This window comes from Anoplophora glabripennis, unplaced genomic scaffold, assembly GCF_000390285.2.
Source record: "Anoplophora glabripennis isolate ALB-LARVAE unplaced genomic scaffold, Agla_2.0 scaffold200, whole genome shotgun sequence".
Classification (NCBI taxonomy): domain Eukaryota; kingdom Metazoa; phylum Arthropoda; class Insecta; order Coleoptera; family Cerambycidae; genus Anoplophora; species Anoplophora glabripennis.
In genome coordinates this window covers 730789-741128 of record NW_019426072.1, presented here as the reverse complement: position 1 = coordinate 741128, position 10340 = coordinate 730789, and positions in this window count along the sequence as shown.

The following is a 10340-nucleotide window of genomic DNA, read 5'->3' as shown; positions in this document are numbered from 1 at the left end:
ATATACATATGTAAAGTATGAAAAGATGTTTCCAGTATATTTAAACATTAACGATACTGCTAGTGTCTCCTAAAACATAGTCGTACCAAACTCCAATGCAATCATTGTTTTTTGAAAAAGATTTGTCAACAAAAAAATATTATTTCCTGTTTATTTGATTCTTTTTTAATTTGGTCTTGGTAACAATTACTACAACAGCACAAATAAACAAATATTTTTAGTTTGAAAAAGGCATCCAAAGCAGTAGATATTATTTTATTGCGGTTACTAATTGTTTGCAACTGGCAATATGTACTTAAGATAACACTCTAGATCTAGGTTATTTAATAATTAAGTCCTAGTTATAAGATGTTAGAGCATTGGATAAGATCATTGACACTTATTTTCGCATTTTATATAAGCCTGTAAACTAGCACCTACATTAGAAAAAGAGAAGACTGTAAATATTAGTTTAAGTAAATAATCTTTTAGATATATTGTAAATGTTTATGTTATTTAAGATACTAAAATTATATTGTCGTAATTTATCAGTGTGATATACTTATAATAAATGGGACGTTTTTATGATAACGACGTATATGTAATTTAATAACCACTAACGTCGCTAATATTCTGTTCTGGAGGCGCCAGTAGTTATTAATTATTCTGTTATATTTAACAGATCAAGCGCAACAGAGATTGCGAAATAAATAGATAACAGTGACACAAACATGAAGTTTTAAATAACAGTATTACACAATTTTTTTTAGTTGTCGGCAATCGATTGGCTGCCTCTTCAGGATTATGAAAAAAATTATATATAAAAATTTGTATACAGTGTGTACGAGTTTAGCTTACAATATCTTTATCAATTTTAATTTTTAATGTTCGTATGAATGTCATCTAGTTACCTTTCTAAGCCAAATATCTTAGAAACTGTATTTTTGTATAGCCAAATTAGAAATATTTTGCCCATTTTATGTGTAATTAAAGTGTAACTTAATTTTTTACAATATAACACAACAGTAACAATGGTTTTTATTAAGTAAAATTAATATCATTACTGCCTATCTATAAAAAAAAATCTAACTATTGAAAAGTGCAAATCTGTTCTATTTATTCAAACATACAATATACGATTCCTTTGAATTTGTTTCCTTCCAGTTTGGAACAATCTGTTAGTCTTAATGTGATTTCCTCTTTTCTTTATTAATTTTTTGGTGTGATTTTTAATTCTTCACAATTTTGGTGTGAAATTCCGAGAAATGTTTACTTAAATTTTCTGTTGAGAGTACATACGTATATTCTACAATTCATCTACAGTCGTTATTTTTGCAGACTGGAAAAAAGTTAAATAAAATGAACATCGTGAAGTATCAAAATAAACAAACTGCTTTTCAATTAAATACCTCTTCTATTTTTTAAGTTTTAGGTATGATATAAGGTTTGTTATAGATATCACTCTAATTTTCAAGTATTCTATCCAGATAATAATTAAACAAAAAGTTTCATTAAAAAAAAAACAAAAGTGCGTTTATTACATCTTTGGAATAATGCATTATTTTACCTGACAAAATTATGACGTTAATATACTATAAAAGTGTATTTATTCGATATAATTTGTATTCCTTTACCTCGATCCATTAGAATAATTGCCAGAAGCAACGTGTCAAATCGATGTAAAAGCTTCACATTTACAATGAAAATTATCAAGTGTTTTAATATTCAAGTTATGAACAACTTTTTAGGGTCGTATGACACACTATTCTTAAATGGAAAATATAAATGACTATGTTAATAATGTTTTATCATAGAATCAGTTCAGATTCTATAATATTAAAAACAAGACTTATTCTGTAGATATAGAAATAAACTAGGTACATTACAGCTAGTACCCCGAAAATTTCTCAGGGAATGCAATACTTGAATATCAGTAAAGTACATTGATGAATCCAAAAGTGATAATGAAAGTGAAACAGGAGTACATATACTCAAGAGATTTGTTGTTTCTAAGAAGCAACAAAACTGTATTCCAAGTACATGTCATTGAACAATATCTACGGGAGAACTTAAAATTAGATATAAAAGCAAAATGATCGTACCCCCATAGTCAAGCAACACTTTATGAGATCACTTCAAAACTGGTTTGGATCTTATTGTTACTTTGGTCACCCATAATGAGATAATACTTCAGGGTTCTAGAGCATTAGATTGGGCACTGAAGAAGTAGATATCCTAGCAAGAAAGGGTCTAGAGGAACACTTACAGTCCCTGAATCTGGTGCGTTATGGGTGGATGGAATTGCAACAAAAAATGTACTAAAGCTACATATCGTTGCAAAAACACAACAAAACAATGGTCAAGTAGGTACGAGTCTGCCAACTGGTCACTATAATCTGATGAACCACATGTTGACTGTATAAAGGGGAGGATGAATCCACTTATCTAAATACGTAACTCTAGCAGCTGGAGACTGATGTTACTTAGCATCTCCCTTTAAAGTTAAAATAACTTCGGAACTTTGAGTGCTAAGTGGTATCAGATGCAACATATCCCGTGCTAAAATTTGAAAGTTGAACTAGAAGTGAGGAACTAAGATTATATAGGGTGTTCCTAAATAAGTGTCGCAACGGAAAACTGTAAATCCCTCTTGAAAAAAGAAACATTATTTTCCTCTTCCATTTTTCTCTCCGGGCTTCGTTTTCGAGATACGCAGTGTCAAAACCTTCATTGTTTTTTAATTTTTTGCCAATATCTTAGCAACCGTTTGAACTACAGGACTCAGTTTTTGTATACGCGTTACCACTATTAATATCTACCTTTTCGCACCCTTCTCGAATTCATTGAACGTGCCAATGGTGGAGATTTTAAGGTATTGTAAGGGTTTTCCCCCCTATCTTTTACGCCACTGGAAAAATTGACATTTGACAGCAAATTCTGAAGCGCCAATGAATTTTACACAAAAAGAGTTCTCTTGGTTCATTACTCTAATGTCAACCGTGTTCAAGAAAAATGACTTTTTATGAACAAAAACAAACATTTTCCTAACGTTTCGAAAATCTTTTGTAATTCAAAAGATAGGTAGTAATAATTAACAATTTTAACGAAATTTAACAACATTTGCACCAAGTAGTTATTAATAGTGGTAATGTGTGTACAAAAGCTCAGTCCTGTAGTTCAAACGGTTCCTAAGATATTGGCAAAAATCTGAGAAAAGTTTTGACACCGTGTATCTCGAAAAGGAAAGCCCTGAGAGAAAAGTGGAAGAGAAAATAAATGTCTCTCTTTTCAAGAGGAATTTATAGTTTTCCGTTACGACACTTATTTAGGAACACCCTGTATTAGCCCCATCTTCCCCAGTTTTGAGGTTATAACAACATAGGAACTGCTAGGTATAAAATGAGAGTGCTAGACAGTGCTAGTAGTAGTATTCTTGGAAACAGTAGACATTTTTATATATGTATTTATTTATTTTCCAAGGAAACATATTACCTAATTACATAAATCTATGAGTTTTAGCAACAAGTTATACTGAAAAATCATCGAAATATTGAACTTTTTATTTAACACACGCTAAAAGTGCTACAAAATATTCTAAGTGCAATTATCGAAACATGGACCATTACACTTTATTACTATTGCTATTATTAGACTTTATAGAATTGAACTGAATTATAACAATCATGTAAGTCGTGATAGTGGAAAATATTGAAAGCAGAAGCGATCTGTTAATTTCGAAAAATTCAGCGGCTGTAAACTTGGTCTGCTTTTGAAAAGTGGTTTGCAGTTTCTCCAGTTCTTCCATTTCTTTGGACTTTAAGGAAAAGATAGCTTTGAGTTCACAGCAATTTCTGAATATTTCATGTGATGCTTTAAGAGCATTGTCACACCCACAAATGGTAATCAGGATCACACCCTGAAAATTAAAATACAACCATTATAATATAAAATTGTCTTTTTAAAACGTAGTTGTACTTACTGCGTCTATAGCCACGTAAAAAAGGAATATCAAATCTATGCATCCAAACTCATCGAAAGGAATTGTGGAAAGTAACGACAAACACCCCAGGATCTGCATAAACGAATGTGTTAAAATAAACAGCACTGACCACCCAAAAAACGAATTGAATGTCCCCACGATACTGTCTAGTTCTAAGTTCAGTACTCTGACTTTTCCAATAATTCTCACAAAATCTTTCTTAGTAATGCTAGTAGAATTGACAGTAAGAAGTAAATTATTTAAACCCCTGTATTTCTCTTTTATGGAAAGAGCAACATGATATATCACAATCATCGACGCGAATTTCATATATTGGTGAACCATGTGACTGATGTAGTGGATGAACCTGCTTCTATCCACAGAACGAAGAGCGCACAAGCTCAAGAAAATATAATATATGCACCCGATGACGACTAACACCAGTGGATTTTTCTTTAGGTTCTTGCTGCGAGTGCCTCTGGTGTTTAAATTAGATGGTCGCTCTAACCGAGACAGCTGAGTTATCAGCTTGTGCCAGTTCTTCATGTTCCAAAATGACGAACTTAATACATTTACCACACATAAAATTACTCCCGTAATCTCCATGAGAGAGATGATGGTTTTCATGATTATCGGAATAGTCTTATCCTCAATACGATAGCAGAGTGATATCATCGACAGAGAAGTCATAGTGAATGCGAAGTACAAGGCGTAACATCTATACAGCTTCTGGTAAGACAGATTACGATTTTCGTAGTTGTAACTGGGAACAACACCAAATAGTGTTGCCAATTTGGATGTGGTTCGAAGGAAAAGTATATCGGTGACACTATATCCATAAGTCAACTGCATCGTGCTGACGTTGAAACATAAATGAACAAAAACTATTACTAAAGACAGCAAACAATTTACTTAATGAGTTCACTAAGTGATTATTTATTACCTCAATATAGCGAAATTGAATTTAATTTACAAAATTGGTACACAAATAAACTTATATCAAATTTAGTCTACTTTACAACATCTTTAATCGTCTTATGATTCGCTAGACTTTGATTCTACAATTATACAATAACAATAGAAAAATAAAATTTGTATTTTTTACATTTTTCCCAATCTATACCCAAAATAGAAACAGTATATATGAAACATTTAAAAAATATACAATGCCTTTATGTATAATATCTAAGAAAAACAACAATCAAACTTGTACAAACATCTTAACTTAAATTTAGATAGATAAATTTAATATTTGCACAACTTTTAGCACTGGTCATTGAATATAATTTTAAATATTTTTTTCTTAAATGAGAATAAGGAAATGTCTTTTAGTGAGACAGAAATGTTATTATATTCTTTTGATATCTGATATGAATATGAGTTTTTAAATAGTTGTGTTTTATGTTTAGGAATATCTATAGCAGTTTTTTGACGGGCGATTGTACTGTGAATATTTGTACGATATGTAATTTTCTTGCAAAGATAAAGGGGGCTTCTTTTTATTATAATTTTATGAAATAATGTTAATGCAAAAATCCACTAAAAATTTCACAGCCATCCTCGCAAGAAGTTATGCGATATCCGTTGACTGCACGAAAAATAGTAAATACCTTAACAACCAAAAGAGCTAGGTATAGGAAACCATTGTGCCATTCGAAAGAGAACAAAATTGTTCATCAGGTTGCTCAAAAATATACAGGGTGATCTATTTAAAAAAAATAAGTTAAGATGGTTTAAAGTTGACTAAATTCGGCATTAAATTTCTACCACCATATATGAAATTAAGTTATTTTGAAATTATGGCAGGGAAGCTTAGTGTTTTAGTTATGTCTCCTATAAATTTTGTCGCCCTAACTTTATTATTGTGAAATACTCAACTTTCTGAAATAGGCAGTGCTTTTTTAATATTTTCAAAAAACATTAAATATATCAAAAACGGTTAATTTAAAAAAAATAGGAAACCTCTATGAAAGTTAACCTAAAAATTGAGGTAGAATCCAAAATTGCAATAATATACAGGGTGTTCCATTTAAAATAACGAAGATGACGTCAACTTCCGGTATAACCGGAAGCGTTAGGAGGACGCCATTATTTTATTCTACAAAAAGAAAACAAGTACCTAGGTAGTTTTTAAATAAGCGAATATTGTATTAAATAAAAAACACAAATAAATAATAAAAATAATAATTGATATTTTTTCAACAACAATCAGAGGCAATTGTTGAAATAAAATTATTTTATTACTAACTGACAAGTTTGAAAGATAAATTCATTGCCTACTACCGACTTTTCGATTATTTTCTAATAAACACTGTTAAAATCTTGTTTCAGTTAATACGGTTTTCTTTGAAAACCATAGTTTTTTAAAATTTAACAAAAGTAAAAAAAATGTTTAAATTAAATTCTGCTGTGTATTGATATTATTATTTTTCAATTCGGTCAATGAAAAAAAAGTTCGATACAATTTTAGGGGTGAGTCATCCCCAATGAACAGCTTGTAGTGCTTAAATTAACTTTAAATCATAGTCAAAGAAAACCAGTAATAAACCTAAATGATGTACCAAATTTGGTTCTTCTGCGGTAAAGTATTGCAAAGATATTAATTTTTTTCGAAATTTTGGGCCCCCACTTTGGGGACTAATAACTCCTCAGGGGTGCAACTTTGTATAAAGGTAAGTTTGGTTAAATTTCAATATTTTGGACACCCATACATCCACCTGCCCTGTGTATATTATATCAAGTTACATTGGGAAGTTGCTAAGATGGGAATTGTAAATATTTCATAAATAAACACATTTACATTTATGCACCTTAGTTATTATGAAGTAAATATTACATTTTACTGAAGTATTCTAAGTTGCCAGTTCGAAACACATCAACACGTCAAATTAACATATGCATTAGCAAATGAGTTTTGCTTAACACCGACACACGAAATGACTTTTATAGAAGTATAGAAGTAAGTACTTATACTAATTTGATGGAAAAATACCTAATAGAAAATAAAACATGGAGAGGGTTAACATATTATTAGGGTGATGCAAGTGTTTTCTTTTTTTGTTTAAAAAATATTTATAAACTTTTTTACAACGAATTAAACTGGATGGAAACTATAAAGTATGTAACGATAGACCATTGAGAGTAGAGTAGATTTTTTGATTTCCAAAAATCCATTGCTGTGAATCTAGGCGGTTTGGATTTCATAACATTTTTCAAAGATTTCAGCTCTTCTCTTTCCTTGGAAAATAAAAGATAATTCCAATTTGTAGGAAGTAACTAGCATTTTTTTTATTCTTCAACAGCGGCATCGCAAGAAAATATGATTGTAATAGACCACAACTAGAAAATAATACATCAAGTTCGGGAATTATGTCGAAGACATACTTACCAAAGCCACCAAAACGTATCCAGCTCTGTTGTCCTGAGGTACGTTGTCCCATTTATTTTCACAGGAAATAGAGAAAATACTAACATAGAAGTCAATATAAAATATAAGAGTGATGGAATGGGCCAGTTTTAACAATATGGGCAGACCGAAAGTTGAAAGTAGTAACGATTTTGTCTGCTCTCAGAAACATGATCTTAATTTTCTTTATATCTGCCACAGTATTATCGGATACGTTATATGTAATGCTTTCGAATCGATCTTGTATGCCTTTGTATTTGTGTTTAATCGACAGCACCACGTTACTAAGTATATTGATCAAGACGAATTCAATGTGGAAGTACACTGTGGTAGACAAATAAGAACTTGCATACTCTTCTGTTAGGTGAACATAAAATTCATAACTGTACATCAAAAACGTAACTATGGTTCCTATAAAGAATATAAAGTTAGCGTTAACAAAAACACTGTTGCACTTTCTTGGTTTAATGTTCAAATTATGACAACTTTCCATGTGATGTAATTGCTGAAATAACTTCTCCCAAGTTGTCATATTCCAAAAGGAAGTTCCCAAGATAGAAATTTCGATAGAGACAAAACTGAAGATTTCCAGTAGTAGATCCAAGATCACAAAAGTTCTACTAGAAACTGAATGTATTTGATATTGAACATTTTTTTCATTAAATAATTATTGTTACTTGACCAAAACGGGTTTGTGTTTTCATTCATGTTACCACAGAGATGTTTCGACATCAAATTAGGTGTTGGTATATTAATCGTTAGCCAATTTAGCATATTAAAAATATTCTCCAATAATTATATTTAAATAATAGTTTTTATTGTATAAGTGTTTTAAGTAGCATTGCATTTTATCCACGCAAGAATGTTTAATATTCTTAAGTGGATAAAAGGCAATTTAAACACGAATGCAATCCATAATTCCAACCCAACGTTTTATCCATAATCACATCACAATCATATTTGTAGTCAGAATTATTAGAATTTAATCAAAACTATTCGCACGACTTGATATTTCTTACTAGTACTCAACGAAACGTGGTAGGTTTTATTATACCTACTGGTTGCTATGGTACGTTGTTTATTATCAATTATTTACGTTCTATCTTAATTTGGTAAAAATGCAAGAAAGTAATTGTGTTCCTGTGGCTGTTTTTAAAGGAGCTCAAGAAGCAATTTTCCATTTATTGCCAGCGAAATCCATAGAACATTACGAAAAAGTGTATATAATAAATGAAGAAGTCGTGCTATCGTATTTTTTTAAATTTGAACAAAAAATATGTAATGTCATCTATGTGGTCGAAGTATTCGATGTTGAAGGCTACTATAAAGGTCTACAAGTGCTTATTTGAAGAGTGAATCAAGAGGATACAAAGCAAAAAAGCTGCAGTACTGGAAAGAGCACATATTGAGGAATTTTTTATTGGGGCTTCCGATAAAGAATATTTAATGATTAAGTTAATATATCTTTACCTTTTACATGTTGCTAGGAATATAGTGAACTTTGAATTATTTCATGTTGCATTAATAATGGGGGTTTCTGGTGTCTCTCGATGCTGCGAATTGACAAATTTGAAAATTAATGACGTACAGGGCATTGGCAGTTACTTACTTGTTTCAATACCTAACACCAAGACGGGCATTTCAAGAAAATTTACAATTATAGAAGGGTTTTGCTGTTGAAATATGCAGAAAATATATTTCTCTGTGCCCAATTCTTGTTAAGATACATCAATAAAAAATGTATTTCTCAGCCTGTTGGAATCAACATATTGCTTCATCCTTTTTTTTTAATAGATCTTATTTTAAGTTAAATAATTACACACACAAAAATTTTCAAAACACGTGTTGTGTAACTTATTACATTGTAGGAAACAACTACTGTACGCCTGGTCTGGCATTGGATTACACCTCTAATATCTACTGAATGGCTAGAATTTATCAGAAGAGCCACCAAATATAGACAGGTTTCGAACTTATAGCATATAGCGAGTGTAATAGTTGCGCCTCACAATATCATTAATTTAAAAGTTTTTTTTTTTAATTCCGATATTTTCCAGGTATGAAGTTTTAATATGTGTAAGCAACGATGTATGTATTACAGGGGAAGGTTTGAGAAGTAGGAAAATTGAATATTAGGTCGTTTTCATTGCTTTAGGTCAGATTATCTAACTACTAACAGAACTAAAATTGCTACAATTAATAAAACTTTCAGCTGAATATAATTTTGATGAATTAACGGTAAGTGATCTAAATAGACTGTAATTCTGTAATAATTCAATTTTTCAACTGTAACAAATATTTCAGATGTATATAATTAAATTAAGTGGACTGTACAAGAGGGAATAATTTTTTAATTTTAGGTTAGTGTTATTTTTCGATTGAATTGACAAGAACAAGAACTTGTGTTGCTATAAGAGTAATTTTTTTACTTACCTTCGAATGCTTACTCAATTAGCACAGATAAAGAAAAATAAATCTTTTAACAATTTATTTCTTTGTTTTTTTGTTTAATTGCGTATGAGAACACACATTTTTTCTTGATATTATATGCACTTGCATTCAGTCTTAAAATGAAGAAAATATTTAGTTTCATAGACTTGAAATAAAGTATCAACATGCTTTGTTCTTATATATTTACTTCCCTTTTTCCCTATACATATAAATAATAAAATCAAAGGGCCGGTTTTCAAAAAAGACTCGGTTCGTTAATGTGCAATACTTTATTTTTAAATAAATAAATACAAAACATATAAGTAAATCAAATTCATTTGAGCCCTGAAAGTAGGATGCGCAGTGGCAAATAGTGGAGTGAGGCCCTCGGTTACCTGATGTTTGTATTTCCATCTCACTCTACGCCTATTGTGATTTCTTTTAGATTTGAGCATCTCAAGGTTCAAGTGAAATTTGTCGAGTTTTTGTAACATTATATATATAGAATATACAGGCTGTTTCAGAAAGACCTCCCGTAAATACAAG